The sequence below is a fragment of the Apium graveolens genome, chromosome 4 (assembly GCF_009905375.1).
Source record: "Apium graveolens cultivar Ventura chromosome 4, ASM990537v1, whole genome shotgun sequence".
In the NCBI taxonomy this organism is placed as follows: domain Eukaryota; kingdom Viridiplantae; phylum Streptophyta; class Magnoliopsida; order Apiales; family Apiaceae; genus Apium; species Apium graveolens.
The window spans coordinates 37,537,487-37,546,944 of NC_133650.1; the positions used below are offsets into that span (position 1 = coordinate 37,537,487).

Below are 9,458 nucleotides of genomic sequence, written 5' to 3' on the forward strand. Positions count from 1 at the left end.
GTTATTCTCGTACGCTTGAAGTCGAAATTCATCAAGTTCATTAAGCTGAAGCATTCTTTTCTTACCAGCTGCATCTAAATCCAGGTTCAATTTCTTCAATGCCCAGTAGGCCTTATGCTCAAGCTCCGCCGGTAGATGACATCCCTTACCATACACCAACTGAAACGGTGACATCCCAAGTGGAGTTTTGTATGCTGTTCTGTAAGCCCAAACAGCTTCATCGAGCTTTAAAGACCAATCCTTCCTTGACGGACAAACAACCTTCTCTAGAATACGCTTTATCTCTCTGTTAGACACTTCCGCTTGACCATTTATTTGCGGATGATAGGCAGTAGCTACTCGATGATTCACATTATAACGCTGCATCATAGAAGTGAACTTACGGTTGCAAAAATGCGATCCTTCATCACTTATGATTACCCGAGGTGTTCCAAACCTTGTGAAAATTTGCTTATGAAGAAAATTTAGCACTGCCTTTGCATCATTTGTCGGTAAAGCTTTAACTTCAACCCATTTTGAGACATAATCGACTGCCAGCAAGATGTACTGATTATTGCAAGACGCGATAAAAGGCCCCATGAAATCGATTCCCCACACATCAAAGACCTCGACTTCAAGCATCACATTTAATGGCATCTCATCCTTCCTTGACAAATTTCCCACTCTTTGGAAACGATCACACCTTAAAACAAACTGATGAGCATCCTTGAACAAAGTAGGCCAGAAAAAACCTGCTTGCAGAATACGAGCTGCCGTCTTCTCACCTCCATAGTGTCCACCATAAATCGTGGAATGGCAGTCTCGTAATATCCCCTCCGTCTCACAGAACGGGATACATCTCCTGATGATCTGGTCAGCTCCCTGTCTAAACAAATATGGTTCATCCCACATATACCACTTCACCTCATGCAGAAACTTCTTCTTTTGAGCGGATGTCAAATTAAGAGGCATTATATTGCTGACGAGATAGTTTACAATATCTGCAAACCATGGTTCTTCCTCCTGAATTGCAAACAACTGCTCATCCGGAAAAGATTCATTGATTAACGTCCTATCTTGTGAAGTAGAATCGGGATTCTCCAACCTAGAGAGATGGTCAGCTACTTGATTCTCAGTACCTTTTCTATCTTTGATCTCTAACTCAAATTCCTGAAGTAAAAGCACCCAACGAATGAGTCTCGGCTTCGAATCCTTCTTAGAAACCAGATAGCGAATAGCTGCATGATCAGTGAATACTGTTACTTTCGTACCAAGCAGATAAGATCGAAATTTCTCAAAGCCAAAGACTATAGCCAAAAGCTCCTTCTCAGTAGTGGTGTAGTTCAATTGGGCACCATTTAAAGTCTTACTCGCATAGTAGACCACATGGAAGAGATTTTTCTTGCGCTGTCCCAGAACTGCACCTACCGCATAATCACTCGCATCACACATCATCTCAAACGGTTCTGTCCAATCTGGTGCTGTAATAACTGGTACAGTGATCAAACTCTTCTTGAGAGTCTCGAATGCTGCCAAACATTCATCATCAAATTTGAACAGCACATCTTTCTCAAGCAAATTGCACAACGGCTTAGATATCTTTGAAAAGTCCTTGATGAATCGCCGATAAAAACCCGCATGACCAAGAAAACTACGGATTCCTTTCACAGAATTAGGTGGGGGAAGATTTTCAATGACTCCCACCTTGGCCTTGTGCACCTCCAGACCCTTGCTAGAGACCTTATGCCCAAGGATAATGCCTTCACGCACCATTAAATGACATTTCTCCCAATTAAGCACCAAATTAGTTTCCACGCATCTTTTGAGTACGGCGCGCAGATTATTCAAACATTCATCATATGAGTGTCCAAATACGGAGAAGTCATCCATGAACACTTCGACGTTATTTCCAATCATGTCAAAGAATATAGCCATCATACATCTCTGAAAAGTGGCCGGGGCGCCACATAACCCAAACGAAACTCTGCGAAAAGCAAATGTGCCAAATGGACAAGTGAAGGTAGTCTTTTCCTGATCCTCTGGTGCAATACAAATCTGATTATACCCGGAATAACCATCCAGAAGACAAAAATACTCATGACCCGCCAATCTGTCAAGCATTTGATCAATAAATGGAAGGGGGAAGTGATCCTTCCTTGTGGCTTTGTTCAATTTTCTATAATCCATGCATACTCTCCATCCTGTAACTGTTCGAGTAGGGATGAGCTCATTCTTTTCATTTGCGACCACAGTGATACCTCCCTTCTTAGGTACACATTGTACGGGGCTCACCCACAAGCTGTCAGAAATAGGATAAATGATGCCTGCATCTAGCCATTTCAGAATTTCTTTCTTCACCACCTCCTTCATGATGGGATTCAGTCTTCGCTGTTGTTCCACAGTTGGCTTACTACCTTCCTCTAGCAGAATTTTATGCATACAATATGAAGGACTTATCCCCTTGATGTCTGCTATGGTCCATCCTATAGCCGATTTGAATTCTCTCAAAATCCTTAAGAGCTTGTCTTCCTCACTACCTGAAAGGTCAGATGAAATAATAACAGGTAACGTAGATGAATCACCTAAAAAAGCATACCTCAAGTGTTCAGGTAATGGTTTGAGCTCCAAGGTAGGTGCTTCCTCTATTGATGGTTTGAGCTTCCCTTCGGCATTCTTAAGGTCAGAAGTACCAAGAGATTCAAATGGTACGTCCCGCTTTCGCTTCCATGGAGAAGCGTTCAGATATTGTAATTGCTCATTGCTATCTTCATCATCGCTGTCAAAATCCCCCACTAAGGCCTTTTCCAATGCATCAGACATTAGCATGTGATCGAGTTCCGAAGTAACCGCAGAATCAATCACATCCACTTTTAAGCACTCCTCATCTTCTGTAGAGAATTTCATTGCCTTGAATACGTTGAAGGTCACATCCTGATCTTGGACCCGCATAGTAAGTTCACCTTTTTGCACATCTATCAAGGTACGACCAGTAGCCAAGAAAGGACTTCCCAAGATTATGGGAATCTTCTTATCTTCCTCAAAATCCAGAATAACAAAATCTGCTGGAAAAAAGAGCTTATCCACCTTGACGAGCACATCCTCAACTATGCCCCTTGGGTAAGTAATGGAACGGTCAGCCAATTGTAGCGACATGTATGTGGGTTTTGGATCAGGCAGATCCAGTTTTTTAAAGGTCGACAACGGCATCAGATTAATGCTTGCTCCCAAATCACAAAGGCACTTGTCAAAAGTTAGATTGCCAATGGTGCAAGGAATGGTGAAGCTTCCTGGATCTTTCAGTTTTGGTGGTAACTTTTGCTGCAGAACAGCGCTGCATTCTTCCGTGAGAGCAACGGTTTCAAGGTCATCCAGTTTCACCTTCCTTGCAAGAATAGTCTTCATAAACTTCGCATAACTAGGCATTTGTTCCAGAGCCTCAGCGAAAGGTATATTGATGTGAAGTTTCTTGAACACCTCCAGAAACTTCCCGAACTGTCTATCCAGCTTTTGTTGCTGCAATCTCTTAGGAAAAGGTGGTGGAGGATAGAGCTGTTTCTCCCCTGTATTAGCCTCAGGCAGAGTGTGTTCAACAGTAGTCTTCCTTGGTTCCGCCGCTTTCTCCTTTTGCTTAGATTCTTCACCTCTAATTTCAGCTTCTACTTCTTTTGCCTTTTCAGCATCAGCTACTTTTCCAGACCTTAAGGTAATAGCCTTGACTTGCTCTTTAGCTTCCTTCCTGCCTGGTACTTCCGTGTCACTGGGAAGAGTGCCAGGTTGACGATTGAGCACTGCATTGGCTAATTGACCGATTTGATTTTCCAAGGTCTTGATAGAAACCGCCTGACTCTTTGCACAACAGCTTAAGTTCCTCAAAATCAGCACTAGTGGGTGCAGCTGTACTTCCCTGTTGAGGATATGATTGCCTTGTAGCATACTGCTGTGGTTGCTGGAATCCAGGTGGGTTAAACTGTTTACTCACTCCTTGCTGATATGGTGGCTGAATAGCATTCTGATTATTCCCCCAGCTGAAATTTGGATGATTTCTGTTATTAGGATGATAGATCGCTGGCACAGGCTGCTGTTGTCGCTGATAATTATTCACATACTGAACAGATTCGTTGACAAGAGAACACTGATCCGTAGCATGAGAACCTGCACAAAGCTCACAAACCATAGCTATTTGATTAACTCCATACGTAGCCAGAGAATCAACCTTCATTGATAGCGCTTGGAGCTGGGCTGCAATAGCGGTGGCTGCATCAACTTCCAGAATACCTGCTACCTTGCCTGACGTCATCCTCTGAGTTGGGTTTTGATGCTCATTTGCAGCCATCGTCTCTATAAGATTATACGCCTCAGTATAGCTTTTAGCCCATAAGGCTCCTCCAGCTGCTGCATCGAGCATGGGCCGAGATTGGGCCCCCAAACCATTATAGAAACCAGTGATCACCATCCAATCCGGCATTCCATGATGTGGACATTTTCTCAACATTTCCTTGTAGCGTTCCCAAGCCTCGCACATAGATTCTGTAGGTTGCTGCGCAAACTGAGTAAGAGCACTCCTCATAGCAGCAGTCTTTGCCATTGGATAAAACTTCACCAGAAACTTTTGTGCAAGATCTTGCCACGTAGTGATGGACCCAGCTGGTTCAGAATGTAACCAGTCTTTAGCCTTATCCCTCAGTGAGAATGGGAAAAACCTCAACTTGATAGCCTCATCAGTCACGCCATTATACTTAAAAGTGCTGCAGATCTCGACAAAATTCCTTATGTGCATGTTGGGATCTTCAGTTGACGCTCCTCCAAAAGAAACAGAATTATGCACCATCTGAATAGTGCCCGGCTTGATTTCAAAGGTGTTAGCTTGAATAGTCGGATGAAGGATGCTTGACTGAATGTCATCAATTTTAGGCCGAGAAAAATCCATAAGAGCAGGATCAGCTTGAACAATACGATCTCCCATGTTTACTGGTTCTTTCTGCTCAGTTCCCGAATCCTCAAAATCTAACTTCTCCGGAATATCAAGAACTTCGTCTGTCTCCTCAGCTGCATCTAAAGTCCTCTTGCGAGCACGAGAACGAGTTTGCATAAACGCTTGCTAAAGTACCTGAAACACAACCGAAAAGAGTAAGTAACTACTACGTCCTAATCACTGAGTCCTAATGACCAATGATGGTAAGTACATAAACTAAACAAATACGCCGAGTCCCCGGCACCGGCGCCAAAAACTTGTTAGGGCGAAAACACGCGCTAATATTCACGCAAGTATACGCGTTCGCAAGTAATATAGAATATTTTCTAGTTCGTTCCCTCAGAGACTCAGACTAAATTATTGTCTAATTAAACTCACTCACCAATGTATGATTACTTCTCAATGTTAAGATAATAACACTTAAAATTGTTGATTAAATATTAACTATAATTAACTACTTAATTAACCACTTAACTAACACTTCAATTTATCAATAATAAAACACTCATGAGATCACAACTTCATTATTACTTCCTTCTATAGCCATTGTTATTACCTTTAGCATGTGACAGTGATGATATTAATCGAATAACACGAAACTGATAAAAGCCAACTTTCATTGTACTAATACCATTCTACCAAGCATCCACAATTAAGATAGAAGTTGAATAGTCATCAATTATGTTGAGTTCCTATATGTCTACAGAAATTGACAACACAACGATTTAAGCTCAAGTTATTCCTTTTGATTACATAGGGCAAATAAAACTGTTAGAGTTACCCACTAATCATGCACAACGTACATGAACCTATGCTAGCATGGCAAGTTCTAAATCTCAAGATCCACCGTCGCTTCACAAGAGATTAACACCCTATCTTATATGTTCGCGACGCACATAAGACGAATACGCACAACCAATACTAGATATCAAGCAATCATCACACACTAAAGTATTAAACAATTAACTAAAGAATTCCATAATAAATCCGTTGCAACCCCATGATCACGATTAGCCCATAATAGAACTTATCGCCATCATGGGTTCATATGAAATCATGATAAACAAACACAAGAAAATAATAACTAAACTAATTATATTAAAACAGAGTACGTCACAAGAGTAAATAAGTCAAAGCAAGAAAACTAGCATCCAACGTTACAACGAAACAAGAATCACAAGAAAATATGCTTCCTCTTCGTTGCGGTGTGCTAAATCGGTAATCTTCCTTATCTCCTTCGCTTCTTGCGTAAAACACAATCTAAAACATAATCCCCTTAATACTCTCTGTGAAAATGTCTCAAATCTACCTATATAATAGTCCCATAAAACTCAGATTACATAGAAGTTGGAAGCCAAACAGAAGTAGAAGTCTAAAATAATTTATCTTTTTCCCCGACCCTGCGCGGCCGCTCAGCATAGCTGTGCGGGCGCGCAGGTTGCTGCGCGGCCGCTCAGCATTACTGCGCGGGCGCGCAGGCCTCTACTGGAAAAAATCCAGGTTTGCTCCGTTTCTTCGCCGTAATCTGCCCATTCCTTTTCTCTCGCAATGGTGAACACATGCCAAGGCTTATTCTTGATGATTCCTCCCCCGAAATGCAACTAATACCCTGAAATGCATAAACACTAGAAAAACGCATCAAATACACAAAATACTTGATTTCAAGACACCAATTTAAGCCATTTTAAGACGTTCTAAGTGGTATAAAATGCCACTTATCAAAAGACACTAGCTCTGGAGATAAATTCTGATCCTCAGAATTTAGATGATGTTATTCCTGAATCTCCAGTTGCTTCACACACTGTTGAGCTATCAGAACATCATGAGTCTTCCTCAAATTCTGATGACAGTGTTACTGCTGAGCATCCAGTTCCTATTCAGGCAAGGAAGAATTGGTGAAGAAATTTGTTAAAAAGGAAGCACCTATTTCTTGGGAGGATACTCACAGAGGTGTTGAGTGGACCAAGAAGTGGAATGAATCAGATTTTATTCCATGTTCTAAAGTTCTGACAGAGCATATTGCAAAAGCTGATGAGTTGCTCACAAATGCTGATTTTAAGATACAACTCAAGATCACAGCTCTGTCTTCAAAACATTTTCAAGGTCTACATACTTCTACTCATGAAAAGTTTGATACACTCAGAGAAAAAGTTGATAAGCTCGATCTACAGCTCAAGCTTGATAAGAACAGGTATATTAGAGCTATTTCTAAAAAAGTTGAAGCCATTGAGAAAACTCAAGAGGAGCAACATGCCCAAATTGCTGAGGTCCTGGCTAATCAAGCTTCTCAGAAAGCTCAATCGGATGAAATCCAATCTTCAGTTGAACTTCTTCTTTCTCTCTTACTTCCTGATGATGCCAAAAAGGGGGAGAAGGTAGTTAAGTCCAAATGCTCACCTACTTATGAACTGAAGAAAAAGGATGATAAAGGTGATGACCAGGGAAAGTCTGAAAAGAGCAGAGGTCAAAGAAATGTTCAAGGAAAATCTTCAATTCAGAACAAGTCAAGTTCTAATGCTATGAATGCTTAAAGACTGAAGTCAAGTGCTGATAAACAAAGTCTGATGTCAAGTTCTGATATTCTGATTCAGTCAGGATTTGAAGACTCTAAGAAGTTTTTGCAAACTCTGAAGTTAAAGGGGAAGTAGACTACTGTTTATTACAAAAATCCTAAAATCCAGACACTTGATGAGGAGATAGCTACAAGATTATTTCTGAAACACAATCCAGGAATGGATTTAGAAATTCTCAAGGAGGAAGAAGCTAAATTTGCTGAGAAGACAAATCTTAAGTCTAAAGCTTCTGATGCAAAGAAACCTCCAAGGCCTAAGGAAAAAGGCATTGTGATCAAGGAAAAGTCAAATTCTGAAAGTTCAAAATTCGAGACTAGATCACAAACTGAGAGTAATTCCAAAGACAAAGGGAAAGGAAAAGTTGCTGAATCAATTAAGTCACTGGAGATGAAAATTTCTCAACGTCTGATGAAACCTGTATGCAAAATGGTTCAAGTAACTGATGATAATCTTGTTGAAGATGAAACTGTTCAAATTCTGAAAAGAAGAAAGATAATTGAAGAATCTAAAACAACCTCTGACACTACTCAAGTTGTTGTTCAGAATAAAGGACGACAAGGTACAGAAGAAATAAAAAATTATGATCAAGCTATCAAGACATCAACTACTGACAATGCTCAAGTTGATTTGAAGAAAATGACAATTATAGATAAGAAGAAGCTGTTATGGAAGAAAGCTACTCCAATTGAACCAAAATCCAATCTCATGATTAATCAACTCGCTACATTTGGGTTGAGAGCCAAGCAACCTAGAGATAGAGCTGGATTAGGTTACGACAAAGAGAAGATTCAAATAGGAGTAGAGGTTACTCTAAGAGATCCTTTCATGTTGACAGACAAACCATATGAACAAATCAAACAAAGGCACCCTGACAAGGTGTTGTCTGCTCAAATTGTGATAGATGCTCATGACAAAGAAAATCTAAAAGAGAAATTGATCTTATTTCTCAATGATGGAAGAACTTATAGACTAGCTGATACAGATGTATTAAAGAAGTATGCCAGAGAGCTTCAACATATTCACTATCTTCTGTAAGTAAAATCCAATGTTACAAGAAGATGGTCAGAATACATTTTGAAGGCTGTAAGAGATCTATTCAGAATCTCTGGTACAAAGACTTTTCATTATAGTCCAATGATTACTGAAGGTGATGAAAGAGAAATTCCTATGCTGAAAAATTCTGCTAAGGTGGAAGTTATTCTGAAAGGAAGATGCTTATATTGTAATGAAAACTCTTCACATCCTAAGGTTATCAGACTTGGTGATAGACTTGAAAGAACATCCATTCTAACTCTCAGAACAACCATTTATCAAATTGGTGATAGTAAAGAAGAAGAACTGATGCAGGTCAAAGCACAGTTAGCTGAAGTTCTGAGGAAAGCTGAAGATAATCTGATAAATGATTTTGTTAAGAATCATTATGGATTCAGATTGATTCAGTGATGTTGGTAAAGCTGGATGTTTTGTAAGTTGTAATTAATAGTCTTATTAAACTCTTATTGCATTTAAACTTAAATGTTTTTGACATCATCAAATCTATTAACTTGTACATTCTTGCATAATTTACAAGTTGAGGGAGATTGGTGGATATATTTGAGATGTCAAGTTTAATATGTTTCATGTTTAGTTTTTAGATCTTAACAAACAGGAAATATCAGTTCTTACTGGAATCAAGACTTACTAGAAGTCAGGACTTAGGGATATCAGGACTTGGATTATCAGAAGATAATATCAGAAGATGGATATCAGAACTTAAGTACTGGAGGACTAAAAGTTAAGGAAGGAAGTTGATTTACAGGAAAGAAGATCGAGACTAATACAGAAGAAGATATGCATGGAAAGAGTTAGAGGACCAGAAGAATTATATAAGATATCTGATTGATATATTTTAGGAGACAAAATTATATTCCATATCAATTGGAAGTTATCTTGTA

At 39.8% G+C, this 9,458-nt stretch overlaps 1 non-coding gene across 1 annotated transcript; it reads left to right on the top strand.

Moving 5' to 3' along the window:
- Positions 1–4,442: 4,442 nt before the first annotated feature.
- LOC141722270 (small nucleolar RNA R71) lies at positions 4,443–4,549 on the top strand. The gene has a single exon (XR_012575289.1). It is a non-coding gene; the product is annotated as a small nucleolar RNA R71 (small nucleolar RNA).
- The last annotated feature ends 4,909 nt before the right edge of the window (positions 4,550–9,458 follow it).